Source organism: Sinohyriopsis cumingii, chromosome 1, assembly GCF_028554795.1.
Source record: "Sinohyriopsis cumingii isolate HCF-2022 chromosome 1, ASM2855479v2, whole genome shotgun sequence".
Lineage (NCBI taxonomy): Eukaryota > Metazoa > Mollusca > Bivalvia > Unionida > Unionidae > Sinohyriopsis > Sinohyriopsis cumingii.
The window spans coordinates 89,832,090-89,849,886 of NC_142961.1; the positions used below are offsets into that span (position 1 = coordinate 89,832,090).

A 17,797-nucleotide genomic window follows, 5' to 3' on the forward strand; every position below is an offset into this window, starting at 1 on the left:
TTGTAACTGAACATTTATGATTATTTGAGATTTAACTCACTACTGTAAATTCCTTCTAAGTTTTAAGCTTGTATTTTAAGTCAATACAACTTTTTGGTTTTGCACCTATGACTTAATTTACGGCCATAGAGTCGTAACACTATACACTTCCGCGATCTCTTACCTTAACCTACCCACCCCCACCGCCCCGGTGGCCTAGTGGTTAGAGCGTCCGCCTCGGAAGCGGAAGGTCATGGGTTTGATCCCCGGCTGAGTCATACCAAAGACTTACACAAATGGTACAAACAGTTGCCTCGCAGCATTAAGAGGTTAGTGTTTGAACTGGTTGGCCTGGTGTCAGGATAATGTGACTGGGTGGGACATCATGCTACATGTCTGCGGCATGATGCCCCAGTGCTAGACATCACTATAAACTGATCCTTATGCGAAGGCGGGGTCTGTGCAGTTTCCAGTTAGACTGATCTTCTAAGTGAGCATATTGGGTATGTTCCTAATTTAGAATTGTTTTTAACATTGCAGACATCGTAGCTATATGACTTTAAAAGTGTTAAAGCTACGTTAAAAATACAAATCACCCCCACCCCCGTAATTCATACATGATGGCTGCATAGTGACACTTAATTATACCAAAAAAAAACCTGTGACTGATACAACAAAACATCCGGTGACGGCACAGCTTGAAGTAACTGATTTAATGCCATTTCTTTATTGCCAACGCATTTTTGTATTACTTCCACCTTACATCGGCCATAAACGATGCTACTGATCTTTATGCGCTGAAACATGGGAAGCCAGGTTACCAGGCTAAAGAAAATTCAAAGATTATTCCTATTACTATACGAGTCTAGTCGGGTTCCCTATTTCAGATGCTCCTTGCGTGATACTGCGGTATACGAATAGTATCGCAGGGAGGATACGAAGCAGCGAACCATACTAAAATGAGTCTTGATCAGCAGTCTTGCACCATGATTAATAAATAAGCGCGGTTTTAAAAAAAAAGGGAAGCTGAAGTTTGAGAATATCCGGTGCACGGAGTATGGCCTGTAACGTTTGCTGCTGGGCACACGAACAACGGAAAGTGAATAGTTTCCACCGAAACAAAGAGAAATGCGATACATTCCTACAGTAGAGTACATGATAACATTACACTGAAGACATTGTAAAATTGATATTTCTCAAACAACCAGATAATATCATATATAATTTGTATGAAAGGTTGTTCCGTTGACGTACTCAAGATCGTTAAAAAATCAGACAATATGCTTGATTCGAGGACGACAGTTTATTCATGCGGTCGAGTGTGACGACTCCGTACGATTTTGAAGTGTTGCCCGTAACAAGTTACTGTATTCGAACTCTGAGCAAGTGGTTTTCAACTTCCAGGTTGTTCGTCCTACACCAGGTCGTGTGAGATTTTGATGTTGCAGTGTCTGTCACAGTAAGATAATTTGCCTTATTTATAATCATCAATAGTACTGTATTGTTTTGAACAACCGAGAAATAGCCATACATATGATCGTAGTTCGAGTTTCCTCTGACCCTTGCCACCCTATTTTTGATATTTGGACATTGATGTTCGGGTGTACTAATACGATCGGAGACAAGTAGTAGTATTAGTATCGGGGTAAATCACCGTGTAATGTATAACACGTTTGATACAAGACAATACAATTCTACTTGTTGGACTACCTCATCCCACGGATTTAAAAAGAAAAGCATTAAGGATGTAACAAATTCACAAAAGTTAGTCATTTCATTGATTTATTTATTTGTCTAACCTGATTGTTGACAAGGAGTCTCTAACACTGTCAAATTATTGTCGTTTCAACCAATCATTCTGAACTACAACCAGTAAGTTAATTTTTGTAATTTAAAAAAAAATTGAAACCTGTGATTACAGAATAAAATGATTTAAAATGGATCAAATAAGCATTGGAGCTACAGTTTTCTTTGAAATGCCACAAATTTGAAAGTGTTAGGGGCCCCTGGTTATTTTGTTATCTTGTATCAAAGTTGGTATGCATTACATGATGATTTTCCCAGATCATTTCTACTGGTCAAAACAATTTATCAATATAGATGATTTCTTGTTAAGATGTTATTGCAGGAAGTAATAATTTTTCAAGTCAACAAGATTATATATTAAAAAAACTAAGATACAAATGAAGAGCTAGTTTGTATGCCCAGAGTTCATTTACAGAAAATTCAAACTTTTAAACAGTTAAAATTTGATACTAAAATTCTGATAAAGAATTTGGTAAACATCATGTACACCTGGCATATCCATTGCGAATACAATTGTCCTTGACCCAGACCCAAACAAATGTTTACCTTTTGTGATATAGTTCTTAATATTTAACCCACACTCCTAGGGAAATATTAAATATATATTACTTGTTTACAGAATGGCCAACTCACAAGTCACAAGGGTCATTAAGGCATTCAGTACCAATTATTTCAGTAATGGGTGTCAATTTTTAGAATTTGATTCTACATACCTTTATGTGGCAAGTGTTCACTTTTTTTTGGATTCATATACATCCATATTCATTTGGAAGGTCATTATTTAGATAACCCAATAAGTGCATATGGCAAATTCAATGTTAATATACATAGACATTTTAGGACAGAATGAACCTAATTGTGTGATCCAGTACAATCTGGATTAAATGTCATGCGCTATGATGTCACAATGAAATCTATGTATATTGATAAACAAATTCATACTACCCTCAGTTGTGGTGATTCCACTCAATATATTTATTTTGATCCAAGTTTAGTACATGGCCACCATTGTAAAAGTCCATAGCAATGGATAATTTTCGTCTGGAAGTTTCTTGCTGATTTATAAGGTACAGAGCATTCAATAATCAAGATTTAATAGACTTTGGTTAAATAAATTTAGTGTTAAATTTTAGAAGAACAATTTATATTTAATTTAAAATGAGTAAATGTGTGTTCATGACCCATGTGACTTGTACTATAGTTTAGTACACAGTGAACTTGACTTTGGAAAAGGTAAAGTCCAAAATACAGTTTTATGTACCATATAATCATGAAAAACCCAATGATAATACAAATTAAATATACTTAACAACATTAACCTATGAAATTAATGTAAAGATGTTTATTTATATGTGTGGACAAGTTTTTATTGAATATTTGATAATTCTGTTATATAACTTAATTTTTCTTTAAAATGCACCAATAACAGAATCTATACCATTAATCTTCATGACAGTGTATTTGAGTATTTTCGTAAAAAATGCAAAAAAACAAAACAAGACATGCTGATTAATCCTAGGATTACCTACTGAACCTTTATGTCATCTTGACATATCAGTCCCTAACCCTCCACCTTTGTTTGCTAAGCAAAACCTCTGTATGATAAATAGAACCAAACTAATGCATGACATCCAAGCAAACCTAACAACTTGCTTACCTCCTACAGCAGAACAACTTGATAACTGCCTGCATTCATTGCTCGACAAACATGCCCCAGCCACCAAGTGCAGAGTATCCATTCAAAAGTGTTCTCCATGGTATAGCAGTGTTAGGGACCAGCTTTGCACTGCTAAAAGAGACCACCGTAAAGCTGAGAGACTCACTATTAATAAGCAAATCTATGAAGCCGCTAAGAAGAACGTCACATAGTCCATGCAGTGAAATCAGCCCACTACAGTACTAAGATCATGGAAAGTAACAGCTGCACAGAGCTCTTTGAGATTACTAACAAGTTAATGTCAAGGAACAAATGTACACCACTTCCAACTAACTTCTCTCTAGTCTGCCTTCCAGACCTGTTTGCAAATTTCTTCCATGACAAAGTACAAACCATTCGAGATAAGCTTGAGAACACAATTTCAGTTGACTCATCGTCACCATACAGTTGGGATACAGAATTTGAGCCGCAACCATTAGCAGCATTTGAACTTGTCTCTATGGATTTAGTACGTACAATCGTGATGAAGTGTGCACCAGAGTCATGTGAACTTGATCCAATTCCAACATCAATGCTGCTTGAGTGCTTAGATCCAGTATTGCCTTCACTGACTGATGTTATTAATACCTCTCTCTCTCGTCCTGGGAATTCCCATAATTTTTCAAAACTGCTTTGTAAAGACTCTGCTGAAGAAACCAACACTAGACCATAACGATTTAAAGAACTACTGCCCCATTTCTAATCTCCTATTCATATAAAAAGATCTTGGAAAAGATTGTTCAATCCCAGCTTGTATCTCATCTGAATTCAAACAGTCTTTTTAGCAGTGTACAATCTGCATATCGCCCTTTCCATAGTACTGAAACTACTCTTCTAAAAGTAGTTAATGACATTCTGTCTGCTTTGGATAGCAGAAAGATAAAAGTCCTCACCCTCCTTGATTTGTCTGCAGCATTTGACACAATAGACCATGATATATTACTTCACCGTCTCCAGCATGTATTTGGCATTCATGATACAGCCTTACTGTGGTTCAAGTTCTACTTGGTCAATGGACACAAATTGTGTCTGCAAATGGAATACACTCCAGCCCACTTAATCTATGTTGTGTTCCACAGGGTCTGTTGTTGGACATGTTCTCTTCATTGTATACACTCAGCCGCTCTCAAGTGTCATAGATCATCATCCATTCTCACCAATTGTATGCTGACGACACCCAAATGTACAAATCTAGCCACCCAACTGAAGTTGATGCTACCATCCAAGGTGTAGAGAGGTGCATTTAGATGTGAAATCATGGATGAAATGTAACAAGCTGCAGATGAATGATGATAAAACTGAGGCCATTCTGATCACAACACAAAGACTTTCTCAGTCACATATCCTTTACCTTAAACAATAAATATCAGCGACACCAATATTAAATTCAGTCAGTACAAAACCTAGGTGTCACTGTGTCCAGTACTTTCTCATTGCACTAACATGTCATGAAAATATTCAAGGCTGCATATCTTGAGTTGAGACGCATCAGCTCAATTCGCAACTATCTTTCAGTTGATGCCACTAAAATACTTTTGTGTTCATTAGTACTTTCAAGACTGGACTATTGTAATTCAGTTCTGTCAGGTTCCTCTCAATATCTACTCCAGAAACGTCAAATAGTTCAAAATACAGCTGCTCAGATCATGCTTAGAGTCCCATGATCAGAGCACACCTCCCCAATGCTCTGTACCCTACACTGGCTATCTATTCGATCCAGAATCAAACACAAAATTTGTTCTCTGTGCTTACGTTTCACTGATGGACTCCAGTCCAGTATACCTCTCCGAACTCACCCATGTGTACACACCAGTAAGATACTTATGCTCCTCTTCTGACAATTGTATACTCATTATTCTCACTATGAAAACCAAGTCATATGGACAGTGTTCTTTTACATACCAGGGCCCAGCAACGTGGAATGAATTGCCCACTGAACTCAGACACAAAGACACAGTGATCCCATTCAAAAGTGCTCTTAAAACTCACTTATTTTGACTGCAAGAACAAATTTAAAGATCTAATAATGTTTCTTACCTTAAATATTTTCAGCATGTTTTTTTGTGTTCTAATTTCATGTTTTTTTTGGTAATAATATCATTAGGTATGTTTTTTATGTTATAGGTATTGTCTAATGTTGTAAAGGGCTTAGAGCTTCTAAAGATTAGGCACTATGCAAAGTCCTCATTATTATTATTATTATTATTTCCAATGGAATCCTAACTGGTTCAAGATTTAAGAGGCACTTTAGGAATAATATGTTGAAAAAAATAAGTGGATTAAAAGAACAAGTTACATTACAGTGAGGATATACTTAAGGATTACAAACCATATTGTGGAAAACAATGTGATGAAACTTGGATAAGAATAGGTGTCTTATATTGATTATTTGCTGGGGCAAAAAGGTATTTAAACAAACGACAATGGCATGAAATCATTATCTGAGAAATTTCCTTTCTTCAGTAACTTCAGTTTGTTGGGTCAGGTAAGATCTAATTGGTCAGTTTGAAATCCATTTCATTCTGTAATCGTGGGTTTCAGTAAATATGAACTTTTTATTGACTGGTTGTAGTTGAAAATGACTTTGTAAACGTCATTCTTAATCAGAATTCATTGAATCTATTATTAAAATAAATTACAATAGATAGGAAGATCTTTTTCTTCAAGCATTCAAACTGAAAGTTTTGAGATTGTTTTTGCTTCATGGCATTTGCTGCCATCAATGTTCAGAACTTCAATGTTGTCACCATTGGTTTTGATGATATAACCTGAAGTTTGAATCTTCTAAATTTTGGGGCTTTATTTTGTATTTTCTTCTAGTTATTAGGATAAGTATTCGGATTTTAGCGCTCCAAGTGTCCACTTATTCCTTAATGCCCACTTGTTCCTTCTTTCATAATTAATAGTAGTTTTGTTTGTACATATCATGATTATTTTTATCTCAATATATGGCTAATATTTTAAAAACTTCAAGTGATGTCTAAAGTTCTGGCCTTTGTTCAGCATCACCTCTTTAAAAGGTGTTGTACGATAATAGACTAAGTGAGACACTCCTTAAAATAAGTACTAGCTTTTTAAATATTTAAACTAAATTATTTCAAACATTTTCCCAATTAATATATGACAGTTTTATTTTAAAATCTGCTATTATCTTTTAAAGACCTGATTTTCAGAGTATTATGTTTCTTTATTTAACCATTTACATTTTTTCTGGTACAGTGGATAAGCAAAATGATCTCTCAGTTCTGGATGTACAAATTTGTTCATGACTGTTACACAAAATGAAGTTTGGCAATGTTGATGATGAAGTAGCAACGTGCATGGACCCATAGTGAATTGTTTAAGCTATAGCATGTTAAATATTTAAATATTTATTATAAAGATATTGACTTTCCATGAAGGTGAGTGATGTAATTTTCAGAAAGTCTCTTCAACTTTTCAAGAAAATCTTGCTGATTTGGAGGTGTGTGACAAGTGTCACTTACAATCAGCTTAGATTTAGGTAAAGAACATTTGTTGATTTAAATTCTGTATATTCTGCTTGCAGATCTTCCCTAGGAGAATTTTTTTGTCATTTCTGATATAGGTACATGCGATTATAGCATATCTATTTTGTCAAGGTTTATTGCATAGTACTGAACCTATTCATTACCATTTCTGCATCATTTACAGAATACATCCAGCTAAGTTTGTGATAAAGATCTTGTGGCAACTTAAGTCTACTGTCATTTTTCTCATTTCTCTTATCTTTATCACTGCTCTTGTGGCCTAGTGGTTATGACATCTGCCTCAGATGCGGGAGGTCTTGGGTTTGATCCCTGGCAGAGTCATACCAAAGACTTACAAAATGGTACTAACAGCTGCCTCGCTTGGTGCTTAGCATTAAGAGGTTAGTGTTAGGACTGGTCTTCCTGGTGTCAGGATAATGTGACTGAGTGGGACATCATGCTACATGTCTGCGGCATGATACCCCAGTGCTGGACATCACTATAAATTGCCACACTGCAGACATCATAGTGATATGACTGGAAAAATTGTTAAAGCTACGTTAAAAATCCAAGTCTCACACACACACACTTATCTTTAGCAAGAGTGTTGAAACATTTAGTTGGAGGAAATGTGGACCTTTCCTTTTGAAAGACAGTAATTGGTCAGTAGGTGATGTACAAGCTCATTTAATTAGAATTTTCATTATGAGGTGATTGGTAGGCTTGTGACAGAACATTCATTACAAATTACATAAAATGAGATTTCCATGGCAGTGAGACTAACATACGCATGGACTAGAATCTCCCTATCTGGCCCACCAAATATCACCTCCTTCTTGATCTTAGGTGGACTGTACATTCTTAAGATGGATTTGTTGAAGGGCCAGAGAAGCTAATTCATGGTATGTCACAGCTGAGTAAATCCTGTAGTCCGAGTTCTTCAACTATTCAGTTCTGAAGTCAGGCAAGAAAATATTTTCAAGTCTCTAGTCTGGGACAAGTGCTTGTTTTCATGCCACAATAAATTTATCTACCTGTATTTTGCCATTTATGCCCTTTGTGCATACAGAATGCTTGTTTCTGTCCCTCTTCATGTACATGTATTTACTTACATCCTGTATCACTCCTACTGGTGGTCATTTATAACTTTTATATCTGTACATGTCTGGCTTCATATTGGGATAAGCAACCAAATTATTGACCAAACAAAACACATTGGGTAGGATTAAGCAGTATGTTGTATTTTTGACTCATAACCAGATCCTCACTAATGACTCATCATTAACATCATCAGTCTACAAGACCTAACAACCAGCTTCCTCCATTCCTCTCAATTTTCCGTCTTTCTCAATGAGTCGCTCAGTGTCAAGCCTGTCCACTCTCGAATGTTATCTTCCCACCTCTTTCTTTGCCTGCCTCTCTTTCTTCTTCCATGTACAGTGCAATGAATGTTTCAGCGTTTGATTTTAATCCAGTAAGGCAATCCAATTAAATTAATGAATGGTACTTTACCAACATTAGTGTCATTTCCCTTTATGAGCTGATTAAATGGCAGTGTTGATTCTTTAATTTTTAATTGATTATACTTAAGGGTGACTTACATCTGTTATTAAGTTTGAAGCAAAACAGTTATGCTAATTAAGGAGCAGTCTCAGTTTATATTCAAAGTGTATGTTATGATAACTTTAGAAGTACATGTAGTTGTCAGGTAATTATATATATGTATATATATATATATATACTATGTGGATAAGTTTAGTAAGGATTATGTAGAGAAGGAATATTCATGTGAATTATGAAGGATAAAAGGTAAGACTACAACTGCGTGTGAGGTAACTAGTTCTCCAAAGAAACATACGCCAGACTCTGCAGCAACAAAAGACATCATGAGGCCTGTACATGTTATTGGCATGACACTAGCCAGCATGTACACCTAGACTCTGGCAACAAAATGCATCACAAGGCCTGTACATAGTATTTGCGTGACACTAGCCAGCATGTACACCTAGACTATGGCAACAAAAGACATCACAAGGCCTGTACATAGTATTTGCATGACACTAGCCAGCAAGTACACCTAGTCTCTGTGGCAACAAAAGACATCATAAGGCCTGTACATAGTATTAGAATGACACTAGCCAGCATGCACACCTAGTCTCTGTGGCAACAAAAGACATCACAAGGCCTGCACATAGTATTAGAATGACACTAGACAGCAAGTACACCTAGTCTCTGTGGCAACAAAAGACACCACAAGGCCTGTACATAGTATTAGAATGACACTAGACAGCAAGTACACCTAGTCTCTGTGGCAACAAAAGACATCACAAAGCCTGTACATAGTATTTGCACTAGCCAGCATATATTCAGAATCCCTGAAGTGACATTTAGTTAGGAAATGCCCTTCCAAACTAAATGAGTTCAAAATGAGAGCTTTTTTTAATAGTCTACAGCCTAGTGTAATGTATACATGTATTTAATTTGTATTGTTTTTTTATATTATTAGACACTTCTGATACATGACCCCCCCCCCTTTTTCGATTTCGCAATTCTGTTTTTTCCATTAGTGCACATTCGTTAATTTTAATAGAGATGCGTAGAGAGAGTTTTCTCAGTTTGGGGCTTTATACACTGATGTCAAGTTATTTTGTTGTAGCCAGATTTTGAGTTATAATTTTCTTCAGATCAGTTGGATTTTAAAAGGATTAATTCTTTTTTCTCTGAAAATATTTTGAGGATTACTCATACAGAAATTTTGGAAAGACATTGCTTACAAATTTAATTTAGATTTCCAACACCGGAGTGCCATTATTTGTATTTCTACAAGGAACTGTAGATAAACACAGTACAGACTATAGCATATGTCATTGTCATCCATCTTGGATTTTCCATCAGGATTCAAACTTGAAATTATTAGAACATTTATTAATAGGACTTTTGCAATTTAATTTTTGATTATTTTAGGATTTGATTGTTGAAACTGTAAGTTCTTTTTTCATTTTTACAGAACTTTTCCAGAGAAATAAATTATTTGTTACATTTTAAAAAGACTTGCTGTTTTCACTCTTTCTATGTTGCTGTTTATTAGAGCCCAAACATGAAACAGGATGACAAAGAAGCTGTACAGAAGCCCAGTCGCAGAACACTTCTCCCATGGCCGCACTTATAGTGATATAACACTTATAGCAATTGCTCACAACCCCAAATGGAGTTCCAAAACCAGGAAAGAAAAGGAATCTTACTGGATACGCTGCCTTAGAACATTGAAACCAAGCAGTTTAAACCAAGAAGACTAGAAAAAGACAGCAATTCACAAATAAAATTACCTTTTTGCAGCCGGCATGTTCTCTTTTCAATAATTCTCTACATTTGCGTATTGGTCACCCAATAACCTATAATTACAACTATAACAATGAAATATCTGGGATGTAATTTGTGCATAAATAAATTTACATAAAATAACAGATGACGCTATGGCTCATCGATTTCCAGGTCAACATAAAATATCTTTCACCATCCACAACAAGTCATAGTCATGTAAACTTTTACAAAGACAACAGTTTGTCTGTTTTATTTGTTTGTCTTGTCTATGTTTTGTATTTGCTTTTGAAAAAGACTTATTAAGAGTCGAAAGCGCATAGGCTAGCTAGATAATAGTTTTGCGTTGTTCGTAGTCAGTTTATTACATTTTTATAAATTATATATATATATATATATATATATATATATATATATATATATATATATATATATACACACACATACATACATACATACATATATTAACAGAATGTTGCAGTCTGATATAAATTAAAATTACCGACTTAAAAAATCCAAGTTGATTTTGATATGAGTTCATGTTCTTTGGACCTTTCGATTTACCGCTGACATTATAGCTTTCATATTTATGGAAGTGAAAAATGACCTTTAGATCTAGTCCTTAACAGTAATGCTCACTATGACTTGTTTTGGAAGGTAACTGAAAATAAGTGAACAGGAATTGCAAAGGTCAGTAGAACATGAACCTTGGTTGTTGTTTGTCAGATCAGTTTATTATAAGATCTTGATTTTATTAGAATTAGACTGAATAATACTATTAGCAGACTGTTTTTAGCCAGAGGGCAGTTTATCCCCTGCTGCACCATTTAACCTTCCTGCTCAACTGACCACTGAGAACCTGATTGACAATACACATCAAAAGGTAACATTTGGTCTCTGGCAGCTCCAATACCTGTTACAAACCTTCCTAACAGTTCATTGAAATACAATTGGTGTAATAATTTGGTCAGCATGAGTTGTGGGTAGGTGTACTTTATGGAATGTCAGGGCTGTTATATGTTGTCATTACTATATTTGATGATTTTGTCTTTTATCTTCATTGTTTTCTTTCTTGTTTCTTCATTATATGCAATAGTTTCATCATTAAACATGGTCATGTTGCTATTTGGTATTAAGTTTTCTCTTACTTTTCTTTCTGTTTTCTAACTTTCACGTCATTTGAGATGAAGGTATGGAACTTATTTATACATCATAATTAGACTTGAATCCCATCGAGGGTCAAATCTTCAAGATCAATGTCATGGCTGAATAATTTAAGTTTTCCTCACACTTTCCATTTCACTGGCAACTTAAATTAGAGCATGTTTGAAATTAAGGGATGAAACTTGGCTTTTTTCATCATCCTTATAGAGTCTGTCGCATACCAAGTTGGGATTATATTTTCATGGTCAAGGTCAGTACTTTTCCAGTACACTTTCATTTCACTTGAATAACTTTTGTGAACATTGACTTTGAGTGTTAAAACTTGGTATATCATACATTAGGATTAGAATGTGTCTCTTGTACAAAACACAGCGGTCACATCTGTAACGTCGTTGATAATCTGTCTTTATTTTAATATTATCAGTTCCCATTCCGTTCCATTGTATAATTTAAGAGCCATTTGATAACAAGAATGAAATTTGGTTTCCTTGTCCAAGGTCAAAAGCATTGGTCAGAGCAGTGCTGGCTCAGTGAATGATGTACTGGACTTGAACCGAAAGGGTGCAGGTTTGAACACTAATACCAGACCAGCCTGCATCAGCTACCATGGGCAAGGTACTTTACTCCAGTTGCCTTGGCACTAAATAACCTATTTGTGATGCTGTAAAACTTGTTAGACACCGGCCCAGGGCTGGTGACTTTAAAAATATCACAAGCTCTGACTCAGACTCCACAAGCCAGACTCCAATTTTCATATGCCCAAGCTTAAAACAAAATTGTATTAAATTGACATATGTGATTATTTGGATCTTGAAAAATTTTGATGTTTTTCTCCAGGTCCTGAGGTCAGTCATTGTCTAATTGCTCATACAATGTCCTTCATACTCTGTAGATCAACAGCATTTATGTTCATTAGCATCGGAAGCGTGTCTTGATTTATAGTTTCAGTTCCTTTTTACACTTTTAACATTGTTCATTTGTGCCACATAATTTGTTTAACCAGTATTTCATTACACTGGCAGAATTGTGAGCATGGGGCAGCTGAATTATTATACGTTCAACTTTAACTTCAAACATCTGGAATAATGTAAGAGCAATTAACAGAAAAAAAATACTTAAACAAGTGTTTTTCCTGATTTCAACTCCGCCAAAGGTTGGCCAGTTTTTATAATCAAAGGCAGAAGAGCCAAAATGACTACATTTGATCCCTTTATTACTTATAATACCTCTAAAAAAAAATCCTGCATTTAGCCTAAACTCTACAGATTACAACAATTAAATAACCAATTAATAGCTTGTCATGAACACGCACTGCAGTTTGAAATCATATTTTGTGGCCATGTATCATTGCACCGGTTGCAAAACTTGATGGGACAGTTCCGGTACCCACTAGACTGGTAGTCGTTAGTTTTTGGTACATGCATATCCAGAATGGTATTTTTAGAATCACATGTAGCCTACATGCATGTTAACCTAAAGACATTGTGAGCACTAATTAATAACTACCCAAGAATCTGTTCCCCATTCATAGGTCACATGCTTTGCTATCTACACACAGTTTAAAGCTTTCGATAGAAGTATAATTAGAGATCTGCATCGGGGTAAAATGCATACATGGGGATAAATATGAATAATATATTTGTCTTCAAGCATCATCAAAATAAATTTCTGCATTTCATCAATGCAGTTAAAGTTTTTTCAGGAAAATTAGCTTAGTTTATTTATTATTAATGTTTTTTTTATGAAATGTGACCCACGAGTACATTACTTAGAATACAAGAGGGGCCCGATCTGAAATTTGAAGGGCCGCTGGCATTCAGCTATTAGATTTTTTTAGCACTGCTGTTTTAGGCCCCGGGGATCATGTACCACTTTTATGCCCTTTGACACATGACAGTTCATTTGTCTGCATAGTAACTTTACAGGTCTGTCCAGTCTAATTAAAATTTAAATTAGCACTGGAAATGCTGCTTCAGAAATCGTTCTGCACACAATGATTGTCTTCAGCCATATGACTCGTTTATATGACTTGTATGGCAATAACACAGGTCATGAGAACATGACCCCTAAGTGGTCACTGTCAGATCTTCATGTAGAACTGTTGAGATTTGATTTTAATCAGATTGCAGACCTGTCACAGGGATCACAGCCAGATTTTGTCCTTGCAGAACTTTGCTGATGTCAACATGTTAGGCAGGACACAAAATTTCACTGAATTTGCTTGTTTCCACTCTAGCATGTAAGGGAAAAAACATCGGCTGTGTATAGTACTGTTATGTCATCATTAGAAGTTATGTTTTCCTTCACAATTTATTTACTGCTCTATAACTTTCAAAGTGATTTTGAGATTTGGATACGAAAGTTGAAATTTTTATACATCATTAAAATGTGAATTGTATACTACTATACTTAGATGCCTATTTTCAAGTTCAAAATCATGGGTTAGCTATTTTGGTTTTCAGGTGTATATTCCCAAATTGCTCTTTAGTTTAAGACCAGATGGAGACCAGTGTATGAAATGTGGTATATACTGTACTTATACCTTCTCACTGAACAACGTATTACATTCCACAGTTAGGTTCATATCTTCCTCACTGAGGTTAGAAATCAGTATTTTTAGTTTTTTTCTCATCTATTCCTGCTTTGCAGTTTGAAAGTTGTTTGATATACAGGGATGAACCATGGTACATAACTAGCCCCCCCATTAAATAATGAAATAATGTCGATGAAGTATTCTTGTATGTGATTCATGTTTTAAATAGAGAGGGGTGTATGTACTTAAGTGACAATTTCTTATATTTTGTTTAGCATATATAAATTGCACTCTGAAAATTCCAATGGAACTGCCAGTACCCCACCCAATTAAATATTCCTTTAATGTGTACATACAAGAGTTTTACTCAACGTAGATTTGAAAACAATACAAAAGGATGACAAAGAAATAAAATGTGCAAAATTATTACTGTACACACTCATATATTATAGTTGAATATATCAAAACATTGCATAGTGAGAGAAGTGCAGATAAAAACAACTTTATTTTTGCCTATACATTGTGAATTACTACATGTTAGATAGCGTCTCTCGGTGCTTTGTCCGAAAACTTTATGGCAGTATCCAGCACAGTGATGTTATGGTCTATTTTTAGCACATGGTAGATTTAAGTACGAGCGCCATTTATACCAGTTTAAACATACCAATTAAGTTGGCTGCATTGTAGCATGGCAATGGCTGACCATTCATTCTCCAATTGTTAGCACTTGCTTTGTAATGGTTTGAGTGACTTTTAAGTGCTTATGTCAAAACTACTTTGCATCAAATCCCATGGCGTGGTCTTCCAGCTTCAAGGGCAAGAGCTCAGGAAGAAACAAAATGGAATTCAGTGACTTACAAGTATCTTTGTCTGGTGTGCAATTTTTTTTAACTGTTTAAGATATTTTAATGAAACTTAAGGCAAATATATCATGTGGCACATACCATAGCCACACTTCTTGCCCAAAGGTGAACATCACAACAAGTGTAAGTCAAACTTGTGTCCTTGTCAGGGTATAACTTTTGAGCCACTGAATGTGTTTTAAAGAAACATTAGCCTAGTATATATCAAGAGTTACATACCATAGTCATACTTCTTGACTAAAATTGAAGCATACAACAAGGGAAAATGTAACCTTGAGGGTGAACCACTGAATGTATATTAAGGAAATATTAGCCTTGTATATATTAAGAGTGACATACCATAGTCAAACTTCTTGACTCCAGTTGAAGCGCACAAGGGGAAATGTAACCTTGACTTTTAACCTTCAGGTTGAACCAGTGAATGTATTTTAACAAATCTTTGTCCAGTTGTATCAACTTCAAGACAAGGGAAAATATAAATCAGTGGCAGCCATTTATGTACATGTATAACATATTCATACCACCTTTTTGTAATGAAACCCATAACCTTTTGTATATCGGGACTTGATACACAGAGGTTTAAAAATTGATTATGAAAAATATAAATGATGTTGTTGGTTTAATGCCATTTTTCAGCACATGATAGGCTATAACATGGCGGCCAGTATAACTTGTGGACAAAGAACCTGGGATAAACCCAGTAAGAACCAGTGACAGTGGAAGCTATGAAAAACATAACACACACACACACACACACACACACACACACACAAGAAAATTGAGATGAGACCTGTAATTGAGACTTGGCAGTGAATCAGATCCTGGAGATCTACAAAATATCTCATCATCGTAGTAATAGCACAGCAATAAGTAATGAATATAGAGATATTCGGTAAAGAAAAGGAGCAAATCATTGAATATAAAGGAAAGTGTATGAATTTCAATGAGAACCGTAATGATAAAACTGCAACATATGACAGAATTACCACATATAATGTCAAAAGCTTCATAGATGTCTGAAACTGCATCAACATTTAATGACAAAATAACTGGATACATGTATATTATTAGGGCAAATAAAAAACAATGTGTTGTTCTGGTTACTTAACTGACCCTGTTTTTTCCTGTCAACCCTTAGTTTTGTATTTGAATAAAGAAAAAAGATTTCAGGAGAAAAAGTTTTACAAAGGGATGTTAACTAAGTTAAATTCAGGATGTGACTGATGCTTTTTTAAAAATTGATGCTTCATTTAAATCTGTCCAGGCCCAACTGTTTGGACCGACCTACCGACCCTAATTTTATTTTCAATACTGTATAATCACAACCACATTTTTTAATTTGGCCTTCTCAAAAATAGCAATTACAATGACTAATTAATTTAATAAAGGAATAACAGCATATAACAAGAACACGATGAAATGTAAGACAAAACCATCAAATACAATCAAAAACCACATTAAACAGCTCTGATGTTTCATAGGACTAAGCTGTCATTAAACAGCTCTGGTGTTTCATAGGACTAAGCTGTCAATTTTTAAGTGATGGTCAGAGATGGCTGACTTTATTATTCTGCCACTGTTGATGATCAGTTTGATTTATTCATTCACAGCTGAAAAGTATTTCTGTTACATTCAGTATTTGTATGGTCTATGTACATGTAATATGGTGTTATGGAGTATAAATCAACTTGTGCATCAACATCTCTATCAGTATCCGTGGATCTGTTTTGTGACAGGATCTTGCTTGTTACTGGCATAGCAAGGTTATTTCCTTTGAGTGCATGTACACTATGATATATGTCATGGTCATTACATCTGAATGCTATGATATATATCAAGGCCATTACATCTGAATGCATGTAAATTGCTATTTTATATATATATATATATATATATATATATATATATATATATATATATATATATATATAAGGGTCGTTACATCTGAATGTTTGTATATTCGTAGGATATATGCCTAGGTATGTTGCTGTGATGTATGTCAAGGTCATTCATCTGAATGCATGTTTATTGCTATGAAGTATGTAAACTACGGGTTCACAAGGATACAATGATGTAAACGAACAGGCCTGATCAGTCTATTGTATGCCTTCATAATAATACTGACAGTAGTTTACAGTAATAGTTATTGTTGAAATGTCTCATTTTGCCCGTGTGTGTGTGATTTGTATGTGCCATTTGGAATTTTTTAACATAGCTTTAAAAAAAATCAGTCATATCGCAAAGTCTGCATTGTGGCAGTTTATAGTGATGTCTAGTACTGGTGCAACATGCCGCAGACATGTAGCATCATGTCCCAACCAGTCATATTATGACCACACTACGCCAACCAGCCCTAACACTAACCTCTTAGTGCTGAGTGCTAAGCGAGGCAGCTGCTAGTACTATTTTTATAAGTTTTTGGTATGACTTGGCCAGGGTTCAAACCTGTGACCTCCTGCATCCAAGGAGGACACTCTAACCACTTAGGTAACTGGAGCAGTCCAATTTATTCTTGTAAATGTACAGACGTAGGTCTCACAGTACATGTATACTGTTTAATAATAAGGTGAATCTATCAAATTATCTAAAGGGAGACTCAAAAACTATATACAGAACATTCCACTCACAAAAAGTACAGTTTGATTCAGAGTTACTTGTGTGCCATATATTTATAGTGGCTTAAATGAGTGACAGTAAGGTGCATAATTTCATTATCACTCAAGGTGAAAATGGAAATTGTTGTTAGATATTGGTGAAGTCCTGGAAAATAACTTAAAGTTTGAAGATGTTTTTCCCAAATTATTGGGATACAACACAAAATATATGTTGTCAAGGGTAGGAAAGTCTGTTGCTGGGTGCCTGGGACAGTTAAAATATACTAATGGACAACCATTTCTCTTCAGTGTAAAATCAGTCAGGCAATTTAAAAATATTATTAAAAGTTATGATA

General features: G+C 35.1%; 1 protein-coding gene across 1 annotated transcript in view; it reads left to right on the forward strand.

Annotated features, from left to right (window-relative positions):
• The first annotated feature begins 950 nt into the window (after nucleotides 1-950).
• Nucleotides 951-17,797, forward strand: part of LOC149807319 (uncharacterized) — a 115,244-nt gene continuing 98,397 nt past the window's right edge. The window contains exon 1 of the mRNA XM_089965262.1: nucleotides 951-1,438. The gene's annotated coding sequence lies outside the window, so the exon portion shown is untranslated. The remainder of the gene's footprint in view (nucleotides 1,439-17,797) is intronic.